The sequence below is a fragment of the Mus pahari genome, chromosome 17 (assembly GCF_900095145.1).
Source record: "Mus pahari chromosome 17, PAHARI_EIJ_v1.1, whole genome shotgun sequence".
In the NCBI taxonomy this organism is placed as follows: Eukaryota; Metazoa; Chordata; class Mammalia; order Rodentia; family Muridae; genus Mus; species Mus pahari.
The window spans coordinates 38,084,717-38,095,095 of NC_034606.1; the positions used below are offsets into that span (position 1 = coordinate 38,084,717).

Genomic DNA, 10,379 nt, shown 5'->3' on the forward strand with positions numbered 1-10,379 from the left:
TACACACACACACATATACACACACACATACACACACACATATACACACACATATACACACACACACACATATACACACACAAACACACACACACACATATACACAAACACACACACACATATACACACACACACACACACACACACACACCTTGTCACTGGGGAAAGGAAAGAGGACACAGGTGGTGGTGGATCAAATAACCTTCAACTTACAGTCTTGCAAAAGGCTCAGGGGCACCAAGCAGATCACCTCATTTGCCCTGTGCCTGGCTTGAAAGTGTTAGTACCAACCAGCCCCATGCCACTCTGGGCAAATGCTTTTCCAGTGGAGAAGGAAAAGCCTTTCTCTGATGCCCAAGAAGTCCCAGCACATGACAGCACACATGTGCACCGTCGATGGTCCTCCCCATGGTGTGCTAGGGTCTGTCACACACTGAGCCTATCCATCAGGGTTCCTGCTACTTGCTTCAAGTCAACATTTTCCTATAGGGGCCTTCCTAAGGGGCACCCCAATATTCATGGGTTCCCCTGGCTACACTAGAGTAGTGCTATCTTCCAGGGCCTGGTGACACCCTGTCATATACGAGTTCCTTTTTAGCCACTGCTATGCTCCCATAGCTCATGTGTGAGAAAACATCTGAAATATAATCATGCCAGAAATCCCTTTGGGGAGGTAGCAAGTCCTAAGAACCTGGGGAAGGAAGGGGGTCTTCTCAAGTCCCACGGAGGAGCCAACATGTGAGGCCTGACCATAGGTATCCCATGAGACTACAACAAGGAGAGGAGAGCTCAGAGCCCTGAAGGCTCCTGGCATTTGCCACGTGGGCCAAGCTTCAGGAAATGTGAAAAGTCCTAAGTCTCTCACAGCCCAAGCTAGGGAATGGGGGCTCATAATGCCTTAATCTCTCTCACTCAAAACCAATATAGCTCATTCTGTTTTGATCAGGAGTTTCAACAATGATACCAGTCAACTAAAGAGTACCTACTGCCCTTAAGGGCTATTTTTTTCCATCCCAGAAATTTAAAAACTCATACAGACAAAAGAACATGTTTAATGAAAACTAGCTGTCACCTAATTATAATATTCCTCATAAGAAAAGATATGATTGCCAAATTCTTGATGGTAAACAGCTCATGGACCACTGGGTATTTCCGTAGTTGATGCTGGCATGAAGTCCAGTGCATCATGATTTCACAACTCATTTTTGTCTTTTCTACAGAATAACTGAAGACAGCCATGACTACATTAGGTCAGCCAAGGAATTCTAAGCAAGAAGAGGACAGGAGAGGAAGATGTATATCTCTTCCCCAAATCTGAGGAGGGGGGGAAGAAACTAAGGAAAAAGAACCATGGAGAGGAAATGGTATGGGTGCAGCTCACACACCCTGATCTCACATTTCAGTTACCTTCAGAGGAACATGGCTGGGACTTGAACAGAGTGACATGGTGAGGGTACAGAGAAGCGCAAACTCCACTGCACTGCAGACAGGCTTCCAGACTGACAGTAACACAGAAAACAACGTGGTGCCTCTTAAAGAAGCCATAGTAACATCCACATGAGACCCTCCCCTGGGCAGACAACCCTCAGAGACAGCATCAGCACCTGCTCAGGGTAGACAAACAAGCTAAAGATCTGCTGGTGGGAACTGTGGGCATGGACAATGTGGTGTGCATAAAAGGCATGCTGAGGAGGGAGTGGGAAGGTGCGTGCAGGCCAGGATTCCTAGCACCCATGTCAGCTAGTTAACACACCTGTAACTCCAGAGAATCCAATGCCCTCTTCCAACCTGTACATGGGCACTATACACACATGACATACACAGGTGCACATATAAACACAAACAAAACCTTTTAAAGAAAAAAATAAAAAGCAGGAATGGCAGAGTAGTCCTGTAATCCTGGCACTGGGGAGATAGAGCTAGGAGGGTCCCAGCCAGTCAGACAACCCAGTTAGGTTGATCTCCTAACCCCCAAAATAAATATGATGGAAAACAACATCACCCTTTGGCCTCTGGACACACGCACACACACACACGTGTACATGTATCCACATACACTACACACACTAAACACACACATGTGCATGTATCCATATATATATCACACACACTAAAGAAGTAAGCAAATAAATGAAAAAGAAGAACATTCTGGAGTATTATTTGACTTTTAAAAGGACAACCTGCCATCTGCCAAAATATGAGTGGACCCAGACACTCTGCTGAGGGAAACAAGATGGAGTCAGAAGGGAAGTGCTACATAATCGAGGAAGAAGAACGACTCCATGTTCTAGCCTTGGGCTGGGGAGGGAATGAAAGTGGAAGGATGCAGAGAGAAGCGTGATACACAATCTGCAGAGCCAGGTACCCACAAGGAGGGAAGTAAGCAGCTGTACTAGAGAGCTCTCATTAACTTGTTTTAACTGTTCTGTCTCAAGAAACGTCGGTCTGTCAACTGGCAGATATACCCATCTGCTTGACCACTGTCACATGTTACTGCCTGCAGCAGTCCTTAGCACTTGTTATAGGCCTCAATATACACAATAAAAACTAAACGGGACATTTCATAATTGTCCTAAAGTTTGCAATTTTATCATCCCTTTGTTAAAATAATTAACAGGCTGGGGAACCAAATAACATCTTCTCTGAACTGACACTTATGGACAACTACAGCATCACTGGAGAATCCAGACACTTCTTAGCACTTGTGGGCAATTCACCAGGACACCACACACCCTGCCATGAATGAATCTTTGCAAAAATTAAAAGACTGAAATCATACAGAGTATATTCTCTAATTACAGCAATATTAAAACAGGAATCCATAACAGCAGAGCTTAAAGTCCCTAAATGTCCAAAGTCAAGCAGAATTACTGTGCAAACCCACAAGATACACACATACTCTAGCATGCACACACATACACACAAGACACACACACACAAGTTATGCGTACTCCCATGGGCACTCACTAGACACCCTCCCATAGACACATATATACACAAGACACACACATACGAACATACACACCTATAAGACATACACATACATCCACCTCCAGATGAAACAGAAGTGACATTTTTTTAAATCCTCTGGCTGTAAATAGACACACATTGTGGTGGTTTGAACAAGAATGGCTCCATATGCTCATATATTTGAATACTTGGTTCCCGGTTGGTAGAACTTCTTGGGAAGGATTACAGCCTTCTTGAAGTAGGCATGGCCTTGTTGGAAGAGCTGTGTCAATGGGGGTGGGCTTTGAGGTTTCAAAACCCATGCCAGGCCTCCTCCTCCCTCTCCCCTCCCCCTCCCCCTACCCCATCACCCCCCACCCCCATACCTATTGCCTGTGGGTCAGTATGTAAAGTCCTCAGCTAGTTCTCCAGCACCATACCTGTCTGTTTCCTACCATGATAATCATGGACTAACACTCTGAAACTGTAAGCAAGCCTCCAATCAAATGCTTTCTTTTCTAAGAGTTGCCTTAGTCATGATGTCTCTTCACAGCAATAGAACAGTGACTAAGACATGCACCAATGTCAAATTCGAGATGCCTGGAAGTACCTCCTATGTAGAGAAAGCTGCAGAGTTAAATTACGCATTGGAGAAAGACAGCATCTTTATCAAATGGTGTTAGAAAACTGCGTTATCTACGTGAACAAGAATGAAACTTGGTTCTTCTCTCTCCCCTGCACACAAATCAACTGCAAATGGATCAAAGATCTCAGAATGTTAGACCTGAAAAACTGAAACTTCTACAAGAGCTCATGGGGAGTATACTTCAGGATATAGGCTCAGGTAAGAGCTTTCTGAATAGACCTCCGGTTGCCCAGGAAACAAGTCCAACAATCCACAAGTGGGCCTCCTGAAATTAAAGGCTGTGCTGCAAAGGAAACTGCATCAGCTGAAGAGGCGGTCTAGAAAATGGGAAAGGCTCTGCCAGCTGTGCACCAACAGAGGGTTAGTGCCTAGAAGACACAGGGAACTAAAAGCTAAACAAGAAAACAAACCACCCAATTAAACAGTGGGCTGTGGGACTGAACAGACGGTCCTCAGAAAAAGAAATACAAATGGCTAAAAAATATATATATATATAAAGTGTTCACCATCCTTAGCCATGGAGGGGGTGGGGAGAATGCAAATTAAAAGTACTTTGAGGGGGCTGGAGAGTTGGCTCAGTGGTTAAGAGCACTGACTGCTCTTCTGAAGGTCCTGAGTTCAAATGCCAGCAACCACATGGTGGCTCACAACCATCTATAATGAGATCTGGTGCCCTCTTCTGGAGTCTCTGAAGACAGCTACAGCGTACTTACATATAATAAATAAATAAATCTTATCACATGCTCTCACCCAGACTCTTATGTCTCTTAGCAATAAACCTGTAGAAGCCAGGAAACTAGAAAGAGGCTATTGGTGGAGATGGGGAAGGGCAGATCTGAAAGAGGTGGGACAACAGAGGATGGTATAGAAGGGAAAGGGAATAATAATGGAGGGGGATGAGAAGGGAAGACAAAGGAGGGAGTGGCAAAGTAAGACTAACACAAAGGAGCTTTAGAAAGCTAAGACAGGGCGGTCAAGGTGTCTCTTCCAAAGATCCTAAGTTCAAATCCCACCTACCACATGGTGACTCACAACCATCGGTAATGAGATCTGTATTTATGTATAATAATAAATAAATCTTTGGGCCAGTTCCAGAGTGAGCAGGGCCAACCGGAGCAAGCAGAGGTCCTAAAAATTCAGTTCCCAACCACCACATGAAGGCTCACAACCATCTGTACAGCTACAGTGTACGCGCATACATAAAAAAGAAAAAAGAAAGCTAGGACATGTGCCATTTTAAGAGATGGATAGATGGATGAATGAATGGATGGATGGATAGATGGATGGATGCAAGGAAGGTAGATGAATGGGTGGATGGGTAGATAAAGAGTTTAACTGGAGTTACCATACACAGGGGAACATGTTCCTTCCAAAAGACAGAACTTGATAAATAAAAGCTCCAGTACCTAGTGTGGGAATGAGTTACTTCACCTCAACTTATTGGTCAAGAGTATCTTGGGGACTCCTAAAACAACACAAGCATATCGTTGTTGTTCCTGGTTACCCACCAGAACTTAATATTAAGACCTAACTGCCTAAGACAGTATATACTCTGTTCACAGAACAAGAAGAAATGAGTTTGTACTGTCCGGGAAATTTCTTTCCTGCTGGCTAACTTCTGTAGTACTAGACGGAGAACAAAGTCATCCATAGGCTTGCCCACTATGGACAATAATAACCCAAGTGGCAAGATATTCCCATGGGTACCATAGTGGCAAGACTGCCATGGGGGTAGCAACACTTTCTGATTAAATTGAAACTCCACAGGAGGAAACATGGATGGCACAATAAATCTTGCCAAGAACCCATGACTGAAGAGTTCACAGGCCCCAGAGTGAACCTAGTTCTATAATTCTGCTTATTATAAACATGATATCAAATTGCTTCTCTATACCAGGAGGATTAATGCAACACTCAGCCTTTGCCTTCGTCACTGTTCTACTGCTGTGAAGAGACACTATGACCAATGCAACTCTTTTGAAAGAAAGCATTTAATTGGAAGCTTGCTTACAGTTTCAGAGGTTTAGTTCATTTTTTGTCATGGCAGGAAGCATGGCAGCATGCGGGTGGGGACAAGAGTAGTGGCTGAGAGCTACATTCTAATCCGTGGGGAGAGAGAAACTAGACCTAACATGGGCTTCTGAAACCTCAAAGCCCACCCCCAGTGACATACTTCCTCTAACAGGGTTACACCTACTCCAACAGAGCCACACCTCCTAATCCTTCTCAAATAGTGCTACTCTCAGATGACTAAGCGTTCTAATCTAGGAGCCTATGGGGGCCAGTCTTATCCAAACTACACAGGCCCCACCAGAGCAGCTTTGCTATGCAGTAGATGAGAGTTGATGCAGAAACTCATAACTGGTCAAAGTACAGAGAATAAGGGTCAGTGAATTTTGCTCAGCCACAAACGGGCCATCTATACTACACCTGCACACACCAAGGCTTACGTGCCATCACAGAAGAGGGGTGGAAAGATTGTAAGGGTCAGGGGTCAGGGAGGACCAGAGTAAAACGGTGACATGCCAGTCCTCTGGGCTCATGAACTCATAGCAGCAGTGTTTGCTTGCACAGTTTCTATGGAGAACAGGGAAGGTTTTATGAATCCCCACCCCTGAGGAGCTATTGTCAACTGATGGCTCCAGGGGAGGGGAGAGTCAATTTTAAGAACTTGGCCTTTGACCACACTTCCAGCGGATGGCCCCACACCCAGGAATATAAGGACTGTACATAATGGACTCTGTCATTTAAAGAAACAAAACAACAGGAAGTTAGGGAGCGGGGGAGTTCCAGTGGGTCTGGGAGGAGTCAGGGAGAGGAGTGAAGAAGAGTCAGTGAATATCATCGAGACACTATAAACCTCTTCATTAACTAAATAGTACATTTTAAAATGATTCTTAGGAAAAAAATATGAGTCCAAAGTCACTATGTAACTACCCACTGTAAAATTCAGAAAGTAAATAAAACTCTACTCCAACTAAGTCCAGAGAAATAATCAATGGATTGTAAAGGAAGGAGCTCAAGAGCAAAGTCAGTGAAGATGCCTGCCACCAAGCCTGATGGCCTCGGTTACGCCAGCACAGTGAAGGGAAAAACTGGCTCCACAAAGCTGCCCTCTGACTATCTATACACATGCTGCGGCATGAAGGCATGTACATATCATATAAGCAAACAACTAATTGATTAATTAATGTAAAAACTGGTTTGTAAAATAATTAATAAATTAATTCAAATCAGCTCCCTAAGAATAAAGGATGGACACACACCCACACACACACGCTCGGCTTCAACACGTGGTCCAGGTTGTCCTTAAATACACAATCCTCGTGACTCAGCTTAAGGAAATGCCACCAGCCCTGACTTAAACAACCCACATGGCAAGAAAAATGGACCCAGCTTTCCTCCCTTCTGCAGCAGGACAGGCCACCATTAGAGAAGGAAAAAGTCACCTGTCACCATGACAAAGATTAATAATGCAACAGCCAGAGATGCTCCTAAGCCCTGTCAGGAAAACAAGGAAACATGCCTTTTCCTGACTGAATCCTGACGAGATCTGATAAACACGCAGGGGCCGCGTGAGCTACCTCCCACAGACATTTCCCTACATCTGCTCCTCACTTATCTACTTGACGACAGGCGGAGTCCCTGATAAGCAATCATTCAAGCTACTGAGAGAATTCAGTATTCCTCTATGTTCCTTTCAAGTATACAAACAGATAATACCAAAATGAAAGGCCATTAAGTTAAGCTGTCGGCTTGTTACATAATTATCATTTAAGCTGCTGCCTAGGAAAGCTTTTAGGCTCTCCAGAGGTTTTAATATAGCACCAGAAGGGAGGAAATTCGGCAGGTAACTGGGAATCTGCACATCTGCTGGGAAGTGCTGGTCAGGTAAAGCCATGGTGCTGTGACAGAATGTGAACCGACTCAGCCATGTACAGCAGCAATTATTAAGGGTTTTTAATAACACGGAGCACTCCAGTTAGGTTAAGCTATGTTTAAGTCACATGTGGTGGTCTGAGTGCCCCTCCCCCATGGACTCATGTGCGAACACTTGGTCCCAGATGGGGCTATTTGGGGAAGCTGTAAAAGTTCTAGGATGTGCAGTCTTGCTGGAGGAAGTAGACTCCATAGCTTGCCCCACACCCCGTTTCCTGTTTCCTGTGTGCAGCTGAGATGTAGTTCCTTGGCTTCCTGCTCCCATCACCTCACCAGACCAGGCTCTGGGCTTAATGCTCAGTACACATCACTGTCTCCTCCAGCTGTCTCTGAAACTTTGTCAGAAGTAAAGTTTGCTCTCTCTCCCTCCCTCTCTTTCTTGCTCCCTGTCCCCTGTCCCCCAACCCCCACCTCATCCCCACCCCTGTTCCTCCACATGTTCCCAGGAAGCCTTTCCCCTCCTTTCCCTCTCCTCTCTTTCTGTCCTTCTCTGTCCTCTTTCTCTGCCTCGACTCCTTTCCCCAGAACCCCTTCCCATGTCCCAAATTTCATTTTATACTTAAAGGGGGGGGGGGGGTAAAGTTCACTGTCTCTGTTAGAGTAAGGCTAAGGGAAGCCAAAGCTATTCCTGGTCTGTGGAGGGAGGGAGGGCACGAAGTATAAAGAGCTCCTTCCAACCCCACCACCCCACCACAGCCTATCCTTCTAATGTTTGCCACACACTCCCTTCCCTCCAACCATTCCTTTCATCATTCAACACTCCATCAGTGCTGAGCCCTGTCTGAGGTGGGTCCCACTTGGGCTCTTTAAGAACAGCACACTGAGCCGGGCATGGTGGCGCACACCTTTAATCCCAGGGAGGCAGAGGCAGGCGGACTTCTGAGTTCGAGGCCAGCCTGGTCTACAAAGTGAGTTCCAGGACAGCCAGAGCTACACAGAGAAACCCTGTCTCGGGGAAAAAAAGAAAAAGAACAGCACACTGTCCTGCCACCTTTGCCTCATTATGCCTAGTGGAGTCTCCCTTAATATGGTCCAAGACACAATTTGAGAAAAAATGCTTAGTTCCGTATGTCTTGGCCACTCTCTGGGTAAAATCACTGCCAAATGAGGTAAGATGAAAGGTAGGCATGGTCCCTGGACCCAGAAAACCCATAACCTCCTGAGGAAATCAGATGGGATATAATGAAACGATGAGACCAAAACCAAGGACACGGAGAGGAAGACACTATAGACTTCTTACCGGGAGAAGGATGAGGGCGGGCCCGCTACTACAGAGACAGCGTGCAAACCACACAACACGCTTTGAGAATCAAAGACTACTCGAGATACAGTGGCCAAGGGATGGCTGGGAACACAGGAGAGCAGGCTAAGATGATGGTCTCAATCGTGATGTCTTAGAGATGGCACTGGTTCAGGGGCTTTTGCTGCAGCGTGCTTGGCTCAGGTGTCTAGGAGCGGCCCCAGCTTCATTGTGAACAATGACGAGAAGAAGCAGATCCAGGAGACTGGAGCAGATACTAAGAGGCCTCTGCTCTGATCCAAGTAACAGGGCTGACCTAGGGCTGTGACTACAAAGTGGGAAAGAGGCATCTCAGAGGACAGAAGCTGAAGCATCAGAATGACCACAAAGAGTCAACAGAGGACACAGAAGAACAGGACAAAGTGACTCCAAGAATTTTAAACACTTCCAAGAACAGGAAAATGATGACATGCCGAATGGAAACTAGAAACACGGGGTGACAAGGTAAGATGCTGGGAGACCAACGGACAGCCTTCAGCTGTAAGTTGACCCTCGAAGGTCACGAACCACTGTCTAATGTCACAAAAACATGAGCAAATTTTCTGCTTTAAATCACAAAGTATAATTTGAGCAGATCAGGAGCTCCACTCTTAAACCCCTGCCATAAATCTTCAAAGATGTTTTTAATTTATGCCTCCATTGACCTTTTCATAATTACCGTTTTTAATAAGCTTTTTCATAACGAATCATTGTCTTTGATGTATAACTAATTTTGTGATGTTTCTTGAACCAAAACTTCTCTTTCAGCAGCTTGGTTTTCCTCCCCAAGGTGACACAAGTGAACAGAAAATGATGTCCCTGAGTCACACCCCGAGGGAACTCAGTTTCTGAGGGTCTTTTTGATTTGAGGGACAGAGACCACAAGCTGCAGCAGACTGTCCAGCAGACACTTCTCAACTGCTGGGGTGCCTGGCCACCCCTGCACCATGCTGTAGCTCATCAAAGTGGAGCAGGAGCCGGGACCTCTGGGGCCACTTAGGAAAGTCACCTCTACATTCACATCCCACCCTCCCCAGCCCCAAGAAGCCTGAGGCTGAGGTCTGACTCATCAAGATCTAGGCCCTCGTACAGCACCATCTAGCCAGCCTATGTCCCCATCTACTGATGGATGACAAACTTTTAATGCATTTTCCTTGGGCTTACCTAGCATGAGCTAGCCATGAAATGAAGGGGTAGTTGGATTAATTAAGTCTGAATCTTACCCAATTCTTCTCTCAAACAACCAACCACTGCTGGGTCTGGGTTAACAGATAATCTCCTTGAAGGGACAAACCAGAGATATCAGGCACACACTGAGTCCAACTCTGTCACATTCAGTGAGTGCAGCTCATTGACAACATGGGCAACACAGAAAGGCACTTAATCCCACTGTGGAGCAGAATGGCCAAGCTGTAATCCTTGGTCCTCCATGCCCTACCCAGAAGGCCTGATCTATCTATCTCTCCCCCTCTCTCTTCTCTTCTTCTTCTTCTTCTTCTTCTTCTTCTTCTTCTTCTTCTTCTTCTTCTTCTTCTTCTTCTTCTTCTTCTTCTTCTTCTCTCTCTC

At 45.6% G+C, this 10,379-nt stretch overlaps 1 protein-coding gene across 5 annotated transcripts in view; it reads right to left on the reverse strand.

Moving 5' to 3' along the window:
• The window catches only part of Trappc9 (trafficking protein particle complex 9), a 476,366-nt gene that overhangs the window by 376,980 nt on the left and 89,007 nt on the right, over positions 1-10,379 (reverse strand). The gene's annotated exons all lie outside the window — the stretch shown is intronic.